Source organism: Acomys russatus, chromosome 22 (genome assembly GCF_903995435.1).
Source record: "Acomys russatus chromosome 22, mAcoRus1.1, whole genome shotgun sequence".
NCBI lineage: Eukaryota > Metazoa > Chordata > Mammalia > Rodentia > Muridae > Acomys > Acomys russatus.
The window spans coordinates 50,820,460-50,840,664 of NC_067158.1; the positions used below are offsets into that span (position 1 = coordinate 50,820,460).

General features: G+C 37.1%; 1 pseudogene; it reads left to right on the plus strand.

Annotated features, from left to right (window-relative positions):
- Positions 1–2,288: 2,288 nt before the first annotated feature.
- LOC127205758 (heterogeneous nuclear ribonucleoprotein C-like) lies at positions 2,289–5,982 on the plus strand (annotated as a pseudogene).
- The last annotated feature ends 14,223 nt before the right edge of the window (positions 5,983–20,205 follow it).

The following is a 20,205-nucleotide window of genomic DNA, read 5'->3' on the forward strand; positions in this document are numbered from 1 at the left end:
GAAATATAGAATCAAAGAAAAAGCTACACTGCATTTTAAGAATCGGGACTATTATAACACCTTAATATAAATAATAATAATTAATGTAATGGGGTCAGAAGAAGGAAAGTTTCAGCTATTTGAAAATGGAGGTCCGATAAAGGGCAACCTCAATCTTGTCGTTAGTCACCTCTCTTTGATGATGAGAACAGGCCAGTATTTAAGACTTTCTTCTAGGACGTGTGTAATCATTTGACTCTCGTCACCTTGTAATGTAAAATAACCTCATAATTTTCTAATAAAAATGGTTCAAGGCTTCCATTGTGCTATCCCCACCTCTACCATCACATGTCTGTTCTTTCTATCACCTTCTGCCTGTCGATCATAGTAGTTGAGCTTATTGAGTCATTACTGAAACTGAGAAACGAAGTTTTAGTTCTTCTTACTCTGTCCTTGAATAATGGCCCACTAGTGTCACCCAGGCTCTTTACGAATTTGGAGAAAGGTTCTTAATATACAATTGTCCTTGTGCTGATATCAAACACTGAACCCAAGACCTTTAATGGCCATTTGACCTCTGCTCTGTATTGCTTATAATATAATAGACACTGCTTGCCACTTGAAAATGAAGCGGGAGAGCCCACCGCATAAGCATTGTCTGCGCCCTTACATTTATATTGATTTTAAAGACTAAAGAGATAATCAAACCTGCCCTAAGTGATATTACTCAAGTCAATTTATAACACACTCTGTCTAGCTCTGGATGTCAGAGTAACCATTTTTTTTTTTTGACAACGTGGCCCTATGCAAAAGTGAATGTATTTGCTAACTGTCTTTATAGAAAGCTCTGTAGTTTTAATGGTCCTCTCATCAACTGTTATTCAGAAAACCTGGTTCAAGTTAATAGGCTTACATAGACTTGGGGTGAGAGAAACAGAACATGTCCCTCTCTGTGTAAAATTCTGCAAATGCCTTCAAGTACATGTACCCATTCCTGCCTCAGATTCCTTCAGCATTGCTGTAGCAGTAATATGTTTTTTTCTAACATACTTGCAAAAATGGTTCTAAATATTTTACCTTGTCCTTATTCTCATATGAGTAAAATATTTTCCATTTGAATTCTTTACTGCTTATAAAAATATGCTGTGTAAGAGATAACATATAGACCAATGGCCTATATGCCACATCCATAAGGATGGTAAAGATTCTCAATGAACTTTCTGCAGCATCTCTTTAAGATTTAAAAGGATTCAGACATGTGTATGATCCAAAGTGACTATTATGAACAATTTCCTATAAGAGTCAGATGAAATAAATATGTCACGTCACAGACACAAGAATAAAACATCCCAGCACTGCGAGGCCATGAGCTCAAGGTCAGCTTAGTCTACACAGCAAGGTCAAGACGAGCCAGGCTACATAGTAATACCCTAACACTTGTCTCCATGGAGGAAACCCCATGCTTCTTACATGAACATGACTCCCACATATTCCATAGTCCCTGGGATTTAAAGAACCCAATACATATCTATAGAATGCACAAATTGGAAAAATGGAAAGAGAAATGGAAAATAGTGAAAGTTATATAGTATATTGAATGGTGTATGTCAGGTTTTTTAAATGGGTTTGGGACATGTGGGTTATTTTCAGAGTATCTTTGGAAAAGCAAAGGTATGAAAATGGTGACTTTTCCCTAATAATCTAAGTTTTATGCATAAACATATTTTAGCCACTATCTTAGTTTTCACTTGTCTTTAGAAATATGGATGTCCCTGTAAGCCATAAGCTGGTGATTCCTAGGTTCATGTCACTCAGAAGATCTCTTCTTTTGTTGATATTTCATTTTATGGTTGGATTAAAGGGAAGAAAAATAATATATAATTGAAAAATGTCAAATTTCATGTCAACTTTAAAAAGTAGCTGAATAACACATACGAATCAGCCACAGGATAGAGACCTTGGGAGAAAATAGATGGTATTAAATGATCATATTGAGCTTTATGGAAGAAGCTCACTTCAGCTGCTATTTTTTTAAGTTCTCAAACATTTTGATAGTAAAGGAAATACAAACCTAAGATGCAAACATAGAATATTTTCCATCTACTAAAATAATTATGGCTTTTAAGGTTTTAAAAAAATGCATTATAGGGAAATATAGGGAAATTGGAATATTTAGACAGTGCTGATCAGGATACAAAAAGGTATAGTGACCCTTGAAAATAGTCAGGCTCATTCCCAAAACGTTAAGGAGTGGTACCCCTAGACCAAACAGCTTAACCCTAAGGAGTCTCTTCTGAAGAAAGGAAAGCATGGATCCACCCACAAATACCAGCAAGAATGTACGTAGCAGCATCACTCAGAATCGGCAAAGTGGACTTAACCTGACTGTGCATCATCTGGTAAGAGAATACCAAAAACATTGTATTCATATGATCGAGGACTGTTTAATAGTAAAACAAGAAATAAGTATCCACGTTGATACAACAGAGTTGAGCCTCACCATTAGCTAGGTTAAAGAAGTCACCCACGAAGGACTACTTATGTTGTATGATTCTATTTATATGCTTAAGCCTAGGGGGTTGTAGAGTTGGGGGAAGAATGGAGGTATGGAAGTATAACTAATAGGAATTGGGCTTCTTCCAAGTGGATGCCATGGTCCAGATTGTTTTGTTGTTTGTACTACTCTTGAACCATGTGCTTTATTTAAGTGCATTGTGTGACGTATTTGAGTAAAGCTAGCAAAAATCCAATACAAACAAGATAAGAAATACGTAGGAAAAGTGATCAGCGAAGAAAAGCAGAGAGTCCATGGAAAAAATATCTCCAGAGATACAAAAGAATGCCCAGCATTGCTTATCACAAGAGGAATAGGGTCTAAAAGGAGCACATTCACCTGCTTTCACTAGAGTGCTGGGATAGACTGATGTTTTAATATGCACATCTATGATTTTAACATATTTTGGTGGTTGATTATGTTAGTGGCTGCTTGATAATTATATGTTAGACTTAATTGAATATTTATGCAATAATTTTCCAAACCTGATAGCTCCTTGTACCATTCTGTCACTTACCTGGGGCAGAAAATAAAAAGTTATCTCTGTAATAAATAACTTTTCACTAGTCATTAAAACTATAATTAAAAGGACCTGAATGCCAACCATGGCCTAGCTTCTGGTCATCCATCTTATGAAATAGAAGTGGCCAAGCCGCATTTTGCAGATGGTTCTTAAACTGGTACTGTCAGTACCCTATAATGTATACCTTCCAAAATCAATTAATTGATCCTGTTTATACTCTCAAGACAGAACCTGCTTCCAGTTCCATTTGTTAATTTTCTTTGTCTATTTCTATAGAATATGAAAATAAATATTCCTCCAATATCAACCATCATAATACCAGACCAAAATAAAAGTAATTATGAGATATTTTCTAGCTTATTTTTGAGCAGGTTCTCATATTGTTTTCTTCTGCTAACTAACAGGTAACCCTGGAGTTAACAGCTTGAAGCAGCACACTTTTGATCTTTCATGGTGTCTCTGGGCATAGCTCCACAGGGTTCCCAGTAGGGCACAGTCAGAGTGACAGCCAGCAGCAGCGCTTACCTCAAGGCCAGGCTTAAAATGTATGTAGTCCCAGGCCGGTTCAGTGTGTTAGCAGAGGTTCACCTTGTAGCTGCAGGTGAACTCATCCACCAGCCTGGGGGAGCCTGGAACTGAACCACTTCCAGCTGAGCAAATGGCAGTTTGCTTCCTTACAAAATGGATACCAAGCCACTGCATCTGTTAGCTGGACAGTCTTCTGTATGCAGATGGTCATGGGGTACCATCTCATTCACTGCCTGGGCCATGTAGCTTTGGTTACTGATTAATCACAGGCCCTTGCAGCATCTACAGGAAGGTGTAGTTAATAGAAGGCCATTCTAAGTATACCCATCACCATAAAGAGTAGTTTCAAAGTTTTCTGTTTGGAAGAGGATTTTTCATACATTACAGATTTTGGGCGAAGTTATCTCTGTTCTAAGTCACCCTGGACTGAATTGAACAATTATAAAATAAAATGTAGGAAGTATCATGCTGTTTCCTGTAAAGGTGCCATGACCAGAGAAACTTGGGGGAGAAAGGGTTTATTTGGCTTACATTTTCACAGCGCTCTTCATCACCAAAGCATATCAGGACAGGAACTCAAGCAGGAGAGTAAGCTGGAGACAGGAGCTGATGCAGAAGCCAAGGAGGAGTGCTGCTTGCTGTCTTGCTCTCAGCGGCTTGCAGCTTGTGGCTTGCTCAGCTTGCTTTCTTATAGAAGCCAGGACCATCTGCGCATGGATGGCCCCGCCCCCAATGGGATGAGGGCCCCGCCCCCAATGGGATGAGAGCCCCGCCCCGATCAGTCACTGCCTCTCTCTTGGATCTTGTGGAAGCATTTTCTCAACTGTGGTTCCCTCCTTTCAGATGACTCTAGCTTTTGTCAAGGCCACCCAACACAACTGACTACTTTGAGGCTTACTAGGCTCATTTAAACGAAACTGTAACTCAAACATGTCTGGCAAACAAAAGCTGAGTTGCTTTTTTTCCTTGGGCAAGCAAATGTAGTTTCAAGCTAAGGAAAGAACAAAGCAGGGGTGCACTGGTAGTATAAACTCATTGCTTGTGTGAGTCCCAGAAACATTTGCTCAAGTCCTGTGCCCTAGCATGGTAATATTTAGAGTAAGATCTTCAGTGGGGATTTGTGAAGAGACGGAGAGTGAACAGTCCTGTGCTCCCTGCTTGCTGTAGCCTCGGCTTCTCAGCATTGACCAGCAGTAAGAAGGCAGTCTCTTCTCTCTCTCTTTCCTTCCTCTTGTGAGATTTTTTTTCCTTCAGCTACATTTTCAGCTCTGTGAGAAACATTATCTTAAAAGGAGAGGGCTAGCGATGTTACCAACAAGACAGATCCTTCACCATGAATTCCCGTGTATTCATTGGGAGTCTCAACCCTCATGTGTGGTCAAGAAATCTCATGTGGAGGCCATCTTTACAAAGCGTGGCAAAATTGTGGGTTGCTCTGTGCATGAGAGCTTTGCATTCATCCACTATGTTAATGAAAGAAACGTCCTGGCTGCTGTAGCTGGAGAGGATGGCAGAAGGATTGCTGGCCAGGTTTTAGCTGTTAACGTGGCTGCAGAGGCAAAGAGAATCAAGGAAAAGCAGGTGTGAAACAGCAGCAGAGATGGTTGGTTATTCTATTGACATGGATTATGACTTTCAATGGGGATTATGCCCAGCGCATGTTCCTCCTCCTCCTCCTCCTATTGCTCGGGCTGTGATACCTTCTAAAAGCCAGTATATTAGAGTCAGTCCTGACATGAAGTCTGGTGCCCCATATTTGACCACTTCCCTCAGAGAAAGAATAAGCAGGCTCCCAAGATAAGACTTGATAGCCTATGACCATATAGTGGGGGAGGGGGTCCCCCTTGTTCATAGACCTAGGGGAAGGGAATAGGGTGAAAGCGGGAGGGATGGAGGAATGGGAGGATACAAGTAATAGGATAACAATTGAGATGTAATCTGAATAAATTAATAAAAAAAGTAAAAGCCAACATGTGTTAGTAAACACCTCATGAAGGGGCAAAAAATAGATTCAATTCAAAGAGTAGCCAACAAGGATCTTCTTCCACATCTGGAAAGTTGGAAGGCGATGACCTTCAGGCCACTAAGAAGGAGCTGACTCCGATTTTTTTTAAAGTGGATTCTCTGCTGGAAAGCCTGGGGGCTAAAACTGAAAAAGAACAAAGCAGAGCAGACTTGTCCTCTCATCCCCAGATGAAAAGAAGAATGAAAAGTCTGAAGAAGAACAGAGCAGCGCCTCTGTGAAAAAAGATGACAAAGGAATCTGAGGCAGGTGCAGGTGACTCTGCTGAAGAGCTGGGAGATGACCAGTTGGAGTTAATCCAGGATGATGAAAAAGTGGCTGAGGAAGGAGAGGATGACAGAGACAGACAGTGCCAACGGGGAAGAAGGCTCTTAAGCACATAGTGGAGTTTAGAAATCTTATCCCATTTACTTGGGCGCTTGGGAGAGATCAAATTAAGACCAGATCCTCCCCCTAGCATTGTCAGCGCATTCTCACCGTTCTCCCTCTCCTGTCTCTTCCTGTGTCCATTAATTCACTGGTTCCATTTTCACTTCCTTTGATGCTCCTTGATAGTTCTGTTCAGTCTTACCCTGCAAATTTTGCTTTCATTTTGTTACCTCTTTGACTTAACAATAAAAAGATGTATGGTTTTTTTCTATCATCTGTCTCCAAAATAACCTCTTGTTATGCAGGGAGGACAGTTCTTCCCATCCGTATGGTTTTAGTAGTTGTTTCCTTAACTGCAGAGGCATCTTATGAATTTGTAACCCTGAGAGCAGCTCTTTTTTAGAGTTGTATGCTTTCCTTCATGTGAGTGGGGCTGTTCAACAAGATTGTAACCGGATATTCTGGTGTTGAGGAGCGGACATGTCAAACGCATCTTACAGGAAAGTACTGTAATAGTCTTACTCATCTTACAGGAAAGTGCTGTAATAGTTTTACTGTTTGTATTCTAAAGTCAATACCATGGGTTACTTTTGTGAACACCTGATGTTTAGGATCTTTTTTTTCTTAAAATAAACAATTCCTTATTAAAACAGGAATTTAAAGGAAAGGAAAAAATATATTCAGTGGGATAGAATAAAACAATGTTGGATCACCCTACCTAACATTATAAAAATAATATAACTCATTAAGTTACCAAATGAACGAAATAAAGTATTTGTAGGCCATTAAGATAAGGTAAGTATGTTTGTGCATTAGTAGATCCATAAGCATATTTTACTCTGAACTGAATTGACATGTCATAATGTATCATAAACTAAATAAAACACGCATGAGATACTTGGAAAATATCTAACACTAGATTAGAGAACAAACATATAATAGAAATACAGTAGTAACAAAGTAACTTGTAAATGGTAAAGAAATTAGTGAAAATGGTTTTGAAAATTTTTAAATGAGCCAAGCTCATGGCCAATGAAAAGTGAAAGTGGCTAAAAACCAAGTATTTAGTAGGTAGATATGAGAGAAAATTAATTTAGTACTAGTTTGAAAAAAATGAAAATAGTAGATAACTACTGATATTCCAGATGAAATAAAGCACAATACATCTTGGGTTATTTATGGAAATAAGTTTAATACTTATAAGAAGGTATATTTTTCAGTTTGTATTTCAATGAAAAATATCTATAATTTTATGGAAATATAAATTTATGTAGTACTTCAGGCTATTATAAGAAGTTAATTATAAAGTCTTTTGGGGTTCCAAAGCACAGGAAGCCTCCAAATGCCTGCTTTCAGTAGTTTGATACTGTGAGATTCATCAAGACTGTTTTATAGAACAGTTCTTTGAAGGGTGATGTTTTGCTTTTTTATACCAAGTAATTCATAATGCTTTCTAAACAGCGTGATTGAGAGCAAATTCAATGTAAAATGTGACTCTATATCACAAAAATTGACAATATTTTTTGATTTATCCTGTTTTCTTATGCTAGAAGTCTTGGGAAAAATACGGAAAGACATCCAAGTGATTGATGAATTACAAAAAGGTTTAGGATTAGTCTCACAGAAAAGTCTTTCAAATTGAAAAGTGGATTGTTTACCTAAAATAGATGAGAACTTTAAGTGATATACATACATGCTCCTAAAAACTATAAAAAGCAAAACTTTGAAGCTATTATTTGTGTTTAATAAAAATGATGGGATAATGCCAGTTTTTACATGTTCTCTCATTACGGATAGTAAGAGGGAAATGGAAATGACAATTGTAAGAAAACAAGAGGTTTGTTTGTAACTGAGCGGTGCTTCAGAAAAATCAGTGGTTCTCTGAGTGAGAGCCTAGGGCTGAATCTTCTGTGTACCATATCTCTGTCCAGGTGAAAACTCTTTCCAATGTAGCGCCTGTTTTCCAAACTAGCTGTTCGCCTGCGGAGTTTGCTTCTCCTACTACCAGGCTCCTCCTCTACAAGGCCAGAGTTACCAGACCAGCAGGAAGCTGGTAGCTACATAACTTTCTATAGAATATGTTACTTTTTCTTACACTTCAGTTTACACCTCTGAGACCAAAATGCCCATGGATGAGAGGGCTTTCTTTCTTTCTTTCTTTCTTTTTTTTTTTTTTTTTTTTTTCATGAATTATTAATGACCTTTTCAGGAAAGAAAAAAGCCTGACAGCACTCAGGCTGATATCTAGGTGTGTAGACACATCCATTTTCCTTTTGTTTTACATCCGGAATTAAAGTCCTTAAAGGCCAAAGTGAAAAGTCTCGTCTTAACATAGCAGTTACAGGAAACATACTAAGTGGAATTTTCAAGAAAACAACAACTTGTGAAACAAACACTGACACATGCAAGGCCTGCATTGTTTTGTTTTTGTCTCAGGGGTTGATTAATATTTTACAGAAATGAGAAAGTAGCATATATAAGATGGAGTTAGTGTACAAGAAACTATTTTGCTCTATTGTAAAACTTAAGGCTTTTTTTTTTTTTTTTTGCCCTAATCTAAATTATTGACTCGACTTCTTAAATAGCGTTTTTGCTTTGCTTCAGTGATAGATTATTCTGTTTAGAAGTTTGTTGCGCTTCTTTTTAAGCTTAAAACCAAGTCAGCCTCCAGAATAAAAGCAGCCACAACTTTTAATTTATTTTAAGGTTGAGTATTGTTGTCCAGATTTACTATTGAAGTAATTAATGGTAACAACTGTGCATAATGTTCAGCTAATAAACGTTGTGCCTTGTAAGCCACAGAGCAGGAAACCTAGCATGTACCAAGGTTGGAGGAGGCAGACAAATGACAACCAAATTGGGGAAATTTATTGCTGCACTTGTGTGAAGCACCCCAGACATCAATCCTGCCCCCTCCCTACTGCAGAAGCTAGGAAGTTGCTGGTGCTGGTTTGCATAGGTTTTTTTTTTATGCTATCAAGCTTGCTTTTTACAGGAAATATAAGTAAAATCAATTGAAGATTAGCATATATGTCAGGAATTATTTGTTTCACTGAAAGGCTCAAATCTATACATGAAGGAACATAAATTAGACGGACTTTTCAATTCTGTTGACTCTATTGAAACTGAATTGCAAAAAACTTTTAGGTTTCTTCTAAGCCTGGGCAAGAGTCTTCAAAAGTGCAATTCAAACTTTATAAGTTCTAATGGCACTGTGAGATGGAACTGGGGATTCCTTTTGTAAATGACTATGAGTGAGCATGTTTCCGCCATACATATGCATGTGTATATACATATACATATACCCACACTGTTCCATATGTTCTACATCTTTCAATGTACAACAGAAAACTGAGTATCTAAATTCCCAAAGCCATAAAAATATCAACTATGGAATGATTTGGATAAAATAGAGCCTTTGGAGCTCAAAGCCTCGCAGAGTATTCAAAATTTTTCTTATTTTAAAACGTCAGTTACTGCTAGTGCCTTTTGGATTTCCTTCGATGCCCTTAGACACATATCTGCTCATCAAAAATAATCCCTGATTCTTCATTCCATTATACCTGACTTGACAAATATTTTTGTCTGTTTACTTTTCCTCTTATTATTAACAAAATTCTTAAATACACGAACTAGTCAATACTCAGTGTTTCATAGAAGTGGCATCTTGATTTAAACCTCTTTCCCTAGAAGTTTGCCTATTAGTACATAAGAATATTCTTAATAAATGTAAATTGTTTGTCCTACTGTCCATCGTTCATCAAGTGTAGCTTTAAGTAACATCTCTTAGGATTTAGCTGATGGTATGGCAGATTCTCTGAATCCATCACTTTTTAAAATTACATTTATTTATTTGTTTGCCTGTTTGGTGCATGTATTTGTTAGACTTTGTTAATGTTAGAGAGGAACTTGCAGGAGTCTGTTTCAGCCTTGCAACTTGTGAGTCCTGGGGAGTGAATTCAGATTCTCGGTGTGGTAGAAAGCACCGGTTCCAGCCACGCCATCTCTCCAGCTAGAAATCAGTTTTCTGTCAACAGACATTACCTCACCTTCAGTCCTGAAGCTAAACATATGTGCTGAGCCTAACTTACAAACCATGGTGGAAGCCTGTCCCTCAGCTCACTGATGCAGGAACCCACCCTATCTGCTGCACAGTTAGGGTACTGTAAGTATAGCAACTCTTCAAGAATTTTTTTGAGCCATCATTTTCTCTCCACCTAAAGAGAAAACAAAAACAAAAACCTGCTCTTAAGACCAAAAATTGAATTTAATACCAAAATAGGATCAATGCATCTAATGAACTTCCCAAAAAGAACACCAATAGCTCAGGTTCCTAGGTCAACTATTTAAAAATAGGACCTCAAGAAACTGGAAAGCTTCTCTAAGGCAAAGGACACCATCAATAGGACAAAACGGGAGCCCAGCATAAGGACACTTGCTCAACTATGTTCATAGCAGCTTTATTCATAATAGTCAGAAGCTGGAAACAACCTAGATGTCCCTCAACTAAAGAATGGATAAAGAAAATGTGGTATATTTACACAGTGGAATACTAATCAGCTATTAAAAAGAAAGGTAGGTGGCTGGCAAGTGGATGGAACTATAAAAATATTCTGAGTGAGGTAATGCAGACTGAGAAAGACACACATAGTATGTACTCACTTTTAATTGAATATTAGCCATAAAGTACAAGATAACAATGCTACAATCCACAGACCCAAAGAAGCCAAGGAGAGCACAAAAGAAGATGCTTGAATCTCACTCAGAATAGGAAATAAAATAGACATCTGAATAGATGCAGTGAGAGAACTGGGTGAGAAAGGGTGTGTGGAGGGTAACAGGGGTGGGAATCAAGTATGAGGAAAGGAGTGATGAAGGTGGATGGAGAATTGGGTGCTCGAACTGAAATCTGTGGGGAGGGACATCACTGGGAAAGGTGTGGCTCCTTGGAATCTATTGTGATGACCCTAGCTGAGACACCTAGCAGCAGTGGTATGAAGCCTGAAATCACCTCCCCCTGTAATCAGGTGGGACTTCCAGTGGAAGAAAGGGAGGAAAGGGAGGAAAGGGAGGAAGAGGGATGTGAGCATGGGATTGGGAGGAGAGGATGGAGGAGGCTGGGATCCAGCTGTAAAGTGATTAAATAAGTAAATGAGAAAAGCTGTGTTTTGACTTAAGAGTGATGTTAATTATTTTAAAAAGGTGGTTTTCTGAGGTCAGAGTCAGAACACAGTTCCTGTTTCTCAGTGCTATTGTTTTCCATATGCTCTCTCCTCAGTGCTTCCTTTGTTTGGGCTGTTTTCTCCATGTGAAAGACAACCAAAGCCTCCTCATACTGATAGCCATATTCCACACAATCTAGATGAGGTGGGTTCTGGAAACTGATAGGAATTTTACAGTCAGAAATTTCATTCCACAAAATTTGTGCATTTGATCTCATTTTCACAACAGACGACAAACCTTCGGCTAAAGTCTTGCATTACCTACATCTAAGGACAGAGTCAAGTTCCTTGAGTCACAGGATCTGTAAAGGGACAGAACTTCCTTAGGAAGGAAGGCTGAGCACCGGAAACCAGCTGCAACTGTCCGTAACAGCCTGACCACTGAAAGTACCATTTTGATAGGACAAAGCATTTCAAACAGTGTTGCCACCACACCTAGCAAAATAGTCCTTTATAGGCACCAGTTCAATATCCAAAAGATGGGGGAATAATAATAAGACTTTTTTTTTTTCTTACAACACTTAGTAAAATGCTATGGAAGAAAAAATATTCCAGGAAGAAAAATAAATTAAATAAGAAAGCTACTGCATGTTTGTACCTGTACAAATTTCATAGCATCATGTAGAATGAAATACACGATTCTTGAAGCCTGCTGGTAACCTCTGTCGCGCGGTGCGACCGACTGAAGGATGAGAAGCTGGGCTGGCATGGTTGGAAGTTGCTTTATCTAAAGAACTATTTTGTGAGATTGTTTACAAAAGAATCAAGAAGATGTCCTCTTAAATCCCTCTCTAATGCTCAAAAATAACAAATTGAACCCAAAGAAGGTTTTGTCTTTTGTCTCTATTTCCTAAATTGAGCTTACAGCAGAAGACAAGACTAACAGAAAACGGCTTTCTTTCAGACTAGTTCTGTGAATGCACTGATCTGTTTCTCTGGTTTCCAGTGTTTGGGTGACATCTGAAGCACCTCCGCTTTGGGCCTGGGTATTGAACGGCCGTAATTGTACTATCTGAGCTAATTAGGCATCTGGAGCATGTTTACCAGGCTTATCAATTTTCTGTCCAGCAGAATATCTCAAAACTAGTTAGCAAGAGAAAGCAGGGTAGCATGCTTGCCTAATTGTGTACAGAGTGGTCCTTAAAACTAACCAGTGGTTTCAATTAACAAAGTGAGATGAGCATTGTTCTTCATCGCACTGTTGTGCAGTGGCCTTCTGCAATCACTTTCCTGGCATCAAGCTTTTTACCGTGTAGAAAATAATCTTTATTGGTTTTCTATAAGCAGATTGAGATGTGCTAGCTCATGGAGAAAATTATGTAGGCTGGATTTAACTTGACCCTGAGACAAAAACAACACTATCCACCCACACACAAAACAGTGTGCTGTTTTTCTTATAATTTTAAACCCCCATAAAAAGAAACAAAAGAAGTAAAAAACAAACAAACAAACAAAACAAAACAAAAACCTGCCTTTTCCATTCATGTCTCCATACCCAAAGATTAGTGCAGCTCTCAGATTCTATCAGAGAAACTTCTCTGGGCAGTGTACAGGGATTAATGCAGAGGTTCACAACTGGTCAAAGTTCTGAGAGTGTCAGTAGAGTGTCCCTCTGCAAATAGGATGTTGATGACTATGTCACCTTGCCTCACCCACAAGGGTCAGGCACCATCAAGGGGGAGCAGAGAGAAAGGTTGCTGAAACCAGAGATCTAGCATAGCCAGAACAAAACTGTATTTTTGCTGGAAAGGTAAGTTGGAGCTTTAAATGCACTCCAGAGGATAAAAGGAAAATATTCTTCCATAATTACTGCATGTTTTAAGAAACCTAAATCCATTGGAGTTGCTTGTACAATACACCGCATAAGCTCATACACATCGGTGTGCTTTGTTTACACAATATCTAACTGAGAAACTAGGAATATGTGGTGGCTTTGAGGGAAGGATCAGTTTTCTTTAAGAGTACAGCTCCTGGCAAGTCAACCATACTCCAGTGAATGTCCCATACTTAAAAGTATACGGGTAGCACAAATTTGATGTGAGGGATTATATATAAAAAACAGAACTAAAGTAGGGATGTGGAGTGTGAGAAAGGCATGGATCTTGGAGGAGTTATGGGAAGGAGTTGGTAGTTAAATAAAATCAAAATACACTGCCGGAAACTCCCCAAACTAAAAAATTTGTTAATCTAAAAATAAAGATGCAAAGTGTGGGGCAGAAACACCTTAGTCTGAATGGACTTTTACTTCTAGAAAGTGAGACAAGGACACCAAGTTCTTGCTTCTTTTGTTTTGTTTCTACCTTCCTGTAAAACTTCTTTTAAGATTAAATGTAGCAGGCAAAGTTTAAAAAAGAGAAATTGTTAAACCTTAACTACATCCAATAAACTAAAATTGTATTTTTAAAAATTGAATGCATAATGTTGTCACTTACAAGTAAATATTTCATATTCTAAGAACATATTTTCTAAGCTTTCATGGGGCATTCAGCTTTGTTCTATGGAACAGAACCTTCCGAGCCTGGCTGTAATGAGAAGACATGGTCAAGACTTGAGCACATTGGAGAGTGAGATGAAAATATTAAAACATTACTTTGTCAACATCATCAACCTAGATTTACTGTTATTACTTCTTTTCTTATGCCATATATTCTAAAAGAAACGTTATAATAAGCCATGGTATAATCATTTCACAAGTCAGGTAATAAATAAAATATTCTACAGAAATTTTAAGTAAGACGGTGATAAGGAAATAAAAATGGGGTTATTACATTACGAACTAGCCATTATGAAAAATGGAAGAAGAAGAAGAAGAAGAAGAAGAAGAAGAAGAAGAAGAAGAAGAAGAAGAAGAAGAAGAAGAAGAAGATACTCTAAATATCTTCCTGCATTGTTTTAAGTAGTTCCTACATATTTGAAAAGGGGATTTAAAATTACCAATCCTTGTATTGACATAGAATAATTTTCTTTTATGATTTTTGGTCAGTATTCATAATTTTACTTTTACTTTATTTATTTTCCTATGAAAAAAAAGTATGCTTGTTATGGGTAATACAACTACATACTTATTGGCCTGGTCAGTATTTGTTAAAATTTACTTTTACTTTATTTATTTTCCCATTAAAAAAAAAACCCTATGCTTGTTATGGGTAATACAACTGCATACTTATTGGCCTAATGGTGGTAACAAGGGGAATGCAGTTGCTCTTTATTTATAGTAACTTTCTGCCAACTCCTCCCTAATAAATGGGGGAAAATGTAACAATGAAATTTGGAATGTGTATTCTGTAGTCAAATGATACTGTCTTGACTTCAAATTTTTCTCATTATTTGTTATGTAATTTGATGTGAGTTTTCTTTCTAAGCCTCAATTTTCTCACACTCAAAATTAGAATAATAAAATTGTAGCCATAGGTTTTTATTTTCTGAGACACTGAAGCAGGCCTAGTTTCATTTGTGTTTAGAAACCGACTATTAGCTGTTCATTTGTTTTTATTACTGTATTGTTATTTTGGGTTAAAGTTAATATGAAACTCCCCCAATCTAACACAAAAGCATTCTGCAGCATAAGAAACAGATGCAAAACACAGTGAGAATAAAGACCGACACAGGTGCTGTATAGATGTGTTTCCTGATGCATTGAGGGGGAATCTTTGAAAGACAAGCAGGCCATTTTATTAGTCTTGAACCCTTGTGTAAAAATCATGTCCTTCAGAGACAGTTCAAAAGCCAAGGCTTGCTTCTATTTATTACCTCTGTGTTAAGGCAATCTTTGACAGCCATGAGTGGGCTGACCAAGCCTCTGTGACATGTTCTGTTACTTACTAGGTCCCTGGAACATCAGCTCTCCCTGTACTGGCTGCAATTCTTCCAGAGCACTGGATTAAATGCTAATGATGGTGAGATCAGTTTCCTTCAGTTCTCCAGCCTCACAGCTAGCTTGATCCACTTCTTGATTTTGATTTTCCACTTTGGATGCTATTGTAAATAAAATTGTTTCATTTTCTTTCCTGAGACCTAAACAATACAACTCTTCAACTTTTTCAAGTTCAAAAACAAAATGAGATGACAGATTCTGCATGGCTTAGATTTTATCAACTAAATTAGTTATTTATTACTATTTATTATTATTATTATTATTATTATTATTATTATTATTATTATTATTATTATTAATTTCAATTTACTTCCCAAAAGATGTTTTCTTTTCCTGTACCTGATGATATTAATATTTTCACTTATTTTGGCCAAAGTTCAGATTTTTTCTGGCCTCCACTCATACAAGTTCATCACTCAAATCTCCTGTCACATCATACATTTTAACTTCCTTATGTTTGAGGAGACACTTTTATCAGGCCTTATCATACTGTTTTGTGTTGTGTTGTTCCCAAGTAGTTCTTACAATAATGCATCTTAAGTATATGTGTGTGTGTGTGTATATATATATGTGTATATACATATATGTGTATACAAATATATATGAATATACGTGTGTATACACATATATGTGTGTGTGTGTATATATACATATATGTTATTCTTATTAATTCCTGCCTCCTATATATTCTCTTTTTTAGAAATGGAAGTATTTGTTCCAGAACCATACATTTTGACTTGACATTGTGTATTATGCATGGCAAAGCAGATACTATATTTATTATATAATTGTGTGAATAAGGAAATGAACATACTATAATGATAATTTTCATAGCTTGTATTGTTGTAGTACAAGAATTACCACACAAACCACTGGAGCACCAATCTGAGTGAGATACTGCTCTTTTATTGAGGGCCTTTTTGAAGCTGATTGTGACCAGGGCCACAGAAGGGTCCAGGCTGCCTACTGTGACACTGACCTGCTTTTAGGGCAGAAGATGGGGGTAGGGGGCTGATAATACATTTTAAGCTAACTTTTAAGCTGATTTGTCTTAAGTGAGGTAAACGAGGGAATAGTTACCATCTTCCAGAGTACAGCCAAGTGCAGAGATAACATAGTGTGCAAACAGAGTCAGCCAAGTGTCAAGATAACAGAACATGACCATTGATTGAGTCATAGTAAAAGGTTAGGTTCACTCGACCCTCTGGCAAGTTTCGTTAGTGTACTATGAATAACCACTTCTAGGAAGCAGAGTTAAAAATGATTGAGCTTAATTTCACCTTATAAACATAAATGGATACTGAATAGGCTGAATAAAAAAATGAATACAGTTGTGTCACAAAGAGCAGTACTCAACAGTAGTACATATTCATGTCTGTGAAAAAACATAATAGGGTTTAAGAATATATCCCAGTGAAGCTCAAAAACCTGACACAGGCTCAAGTACCTCCACCTCAAAAAGATTTTTCTCTTTAATTTTGAAGTAATAACTATCTTGTGTAATAACTAAAACAACAAGTTTATTCAATAAATCTTGCTCTAGTATCTATCAGCTTGCTGATACATGATGATTGGCACTAACATCATTATTAGAGTTGCTATTATTCCTTATAACTTAAGCAAACATATGTTTTCAAGTTGGCATTGATTGGGAATTTCACATCATGAACCCCAATCACACCTACTTGTGAGTGCTGTGAGGTCCATTTCCCATTATTTATTAGATATGTGAAAAGATCAATAGAGAATAATTTATCTTTTGTTTTAAATAAGAATTTTTAAGCTTTCTTCTAACTCAGCTTCTTTTGGTTTGGTTTGGTTTTTTTGCTTTTTGTTTTTCTGTTTTGAGACAGGGTTTCTCTGTGTAGCCTTGGATGTCCTAGACCTGCTTTGTAGTCCAGGCTCGAACTCACAACAATCCACCTGTTTCTGCCTGCCAAGTGCTAGGATTAAAGGTCTGCGCCACCACACCTGGCCTGAATCAGCCTTTAAATATTCAATAATAATATGAGGACCTCATTACATTTTTAACCCATCTCAGTTAAATTGAGAATATTATGTAAAATCATCATATTGACCTTTTTGTGTAATCTGAAAATAATAAGCATCTAATCCGGGCATATGAAAATAGCCCTTTGTAAACTACTAAGACAATTGCCTTTAATCCTCTACACCATAAACATATTACAATTCAATCTCTCTTTGGCATACACTTCAATTTAAAACTAAAAATTTTTCCAATGCATAAATGATCTCAGAGAATGAATTAAGAAACTTACACAAGGGGTCTATATGTCTATAATATTTTTTTTTTAGAAACCTGCAGGAGCTAATAAAATGCATTGCTTCATCTCAAGGGCTAGGTATAATATAATGGCATGCTAGTTTAGGTAAAGGAGTTAAGAATTGAATATTCTACATGAGACGTATAAGTAGCTTTGGTATTACGCAATGAGGCACAGGAAGAATTGACTTAGAACACTTGAGGGAAAAACAACACTAGTGATTGATGCAATTAAAGTCTACTTATTTTGCAAAACCTTATTTCTTCTTGTTCTGCCTGATAACTTTTCTGTCTACCTTTTATTCCCTTAAGAAACAAAAACTTTCTTTTTACATGAGGGCCAACTGAACAACTTCACACTGCTATTAATAAAGTAAAATAAGTAATTTCCTGTAAATGTTATTTCATTGCTGACTGACTTCTTTGAGTGGACGGCTTTCTATGGCTTTTGTAGAGGTTCCCGGAGTTTACTTAGCTCGTGCAATTCTAATCTGATGCTCTCTCTGATTTCTGTGAAGATAACCAAAGGCTCATAGAATGTTTTTCATTGCTAATTGTTGACTGATAATTGAGAAAAGTATAAAAGAATAAGACTGAGAAGCGGCCACTTTATAATTAGAGCAAAGCATTATTCTCTTAGTGGTGTGAGCAAGGAAATGAATATAAAACAATGTGTGTCAACAATAAATATTTTCTAGTCTATACTCTTATGAACCTTCATAATTAGAGCAAAAGCTTCACAAAAACACTCAAGAAAGAAAATTAAATACCAAATACATATAAAAGGACAGAAAGAAATTAAATGACTACAAAGAATTACCCACTCAGCTGAGCTCCCTAATTTGGAGGAAACTGCAGCAATAGTAAATAATATTCTGGGTTTCTGGTTTTTTTGTTGTTGTTGTTTGGTTTTTTGTAGCTGTTAATGTTTGCCACACATTTCTTAAAAGTGCAAATATAATGACTGAGGAGTCAATACTCAATTCTGCTGTGCAAAAGTAAATTCCAGACAGTATTTAACTTTCATGCTGCAACTCAAATTTTATATACTAATGAAAAAAGGTGTTCAAATATGTTAGGTGCTCGGAGTTCATTGTAAAACTATGTCTCAGTTACTTTGATCACTCTGGACTCCCAGGCTGTCTTCTGTGCTCTGGGGTGATGCGTTGCTTTTTCTACAGTTTGCTGATCTATTTCTGCCGGCTGCAGCTGGCTACTGACTCCCTGCCACCCAATGTAAGAATAGCAGCTGGCATGATGAGGAGAAAAGAGAAAGTTGCTCTTTCTTCTTAGTTTCCTCTTCCTGCTTTTGCTTCCCACTGCTCACAGTGTCACCACAGTGACACTTTTTCACCTGGCAGTGCCATTTCATTTCAGTAACAGCAGTGGCTGATTTCAGTTTGCACTTCTCCCAACACTTTTCAGAAGCAAGCTCTTGGCACTCCCTCACAGACACCAGCTTCAGCTGAGTGAGCAGCTACTCTTCCTCAGGTATCTGGGTTTCAGCTCTGCCAATTTCCCTATCTAGTGATTCAGGACTGTGATTGTCCAAGCTTTAAGAAGGTCCAACTTGTAGTAGTTACCATCAGTTCATTCCTTAGTGTTTCCCTTGTACAACCTCAGACTTCTCACAAGCGATAGCTTTATATCAAATGCTTTAGGATAAGAACAACAAGAACAAAAAAAAAAAAAAAAAAAAAAAAAAAAAAAAAAACCAGCAACGTTAGCAAGAAACAGCCTGCCTCAGGGCTTCCTCATCCTGGCTGGGTCATAAAGGACTCAGATGCCATTGTAGATTATTAAATCATTGCTTACATCCTATTGTGTACATATTTTGTTTATTGACACCTGAAATCAATATTTGAGTTTTAACAATTTTTTTCAGATGTACTCCTAGGCCATTACTAGTGAAAGCAAAGTCACATATAAAACCATACTTTGGGGTAAAATTATCCTCTTCTTGGTATTCTAACATTTTCTCACTAATCACTAGAGCCATTTCCAGGAGTTTTCCAATTATTTCAAGCAGCCTGACTGGGCATGAGTCTTTTTTTTTTTTTTTTTTTTTTTTTGAAATACATTCTTACCTTTTTTCCCATTAAGGCCCCATGCCTTAAAGAGATTTCTAAGAAATTACAAACTCTGCCAAGACAGGGTAAGCAAGTCCTCAGTAGTTCCTGCCTCACGAATATGTCTGTCAGATATACTGGGCCAGAAGGCTGAAGATGATGCTCCAATGTTATAGAGAGCTTTGGGTGACTGTTCAGGCAGCAAACTGTCTCTGTCATCTTCTCATTTTGGAGGTTGATAACCTGCACTCCCTGGCTACTCAGGTAATCAATTTTATTCTTTCTCCCGTCTCTGATGGGGTTGAAGACCAGATAGTTTAGTTTTACAATTAAGATTAGTTGTTTAGGGATTAAGATGTTTTCAGGTTTAGATAGATATTTTAAGTTGATAAAGATGAGATGTGATAGATATTGATTTACATTCAGAATTTTAGACGCACCAAGATAGGAAAGATGGTTTCTTCAAGGTTGCCAAATACAAACAGGCAAAACACTGTGACTGTAACAGTAATATAATTCCTGATTGTTTCGTGGTTCTTCTTGATGTATGTAGTTTATTGTATATATGTGTAGTAATATAAATGTATATGTACAAATAATTGGAGAAATGTTGATTTCATTAAACACAGTCACTTAACACAGAACTTGTACAATTGTGTTTGTGGACAAAAAAAGTGTGCTCAAAGACATTGTTCCTAAAGAAAGTGAACCCATTTTTAACGAAATTGAATACATTTAATACTAACTTTAGTAAATTGTTTCCTTGTCCCTGCCCCCAAC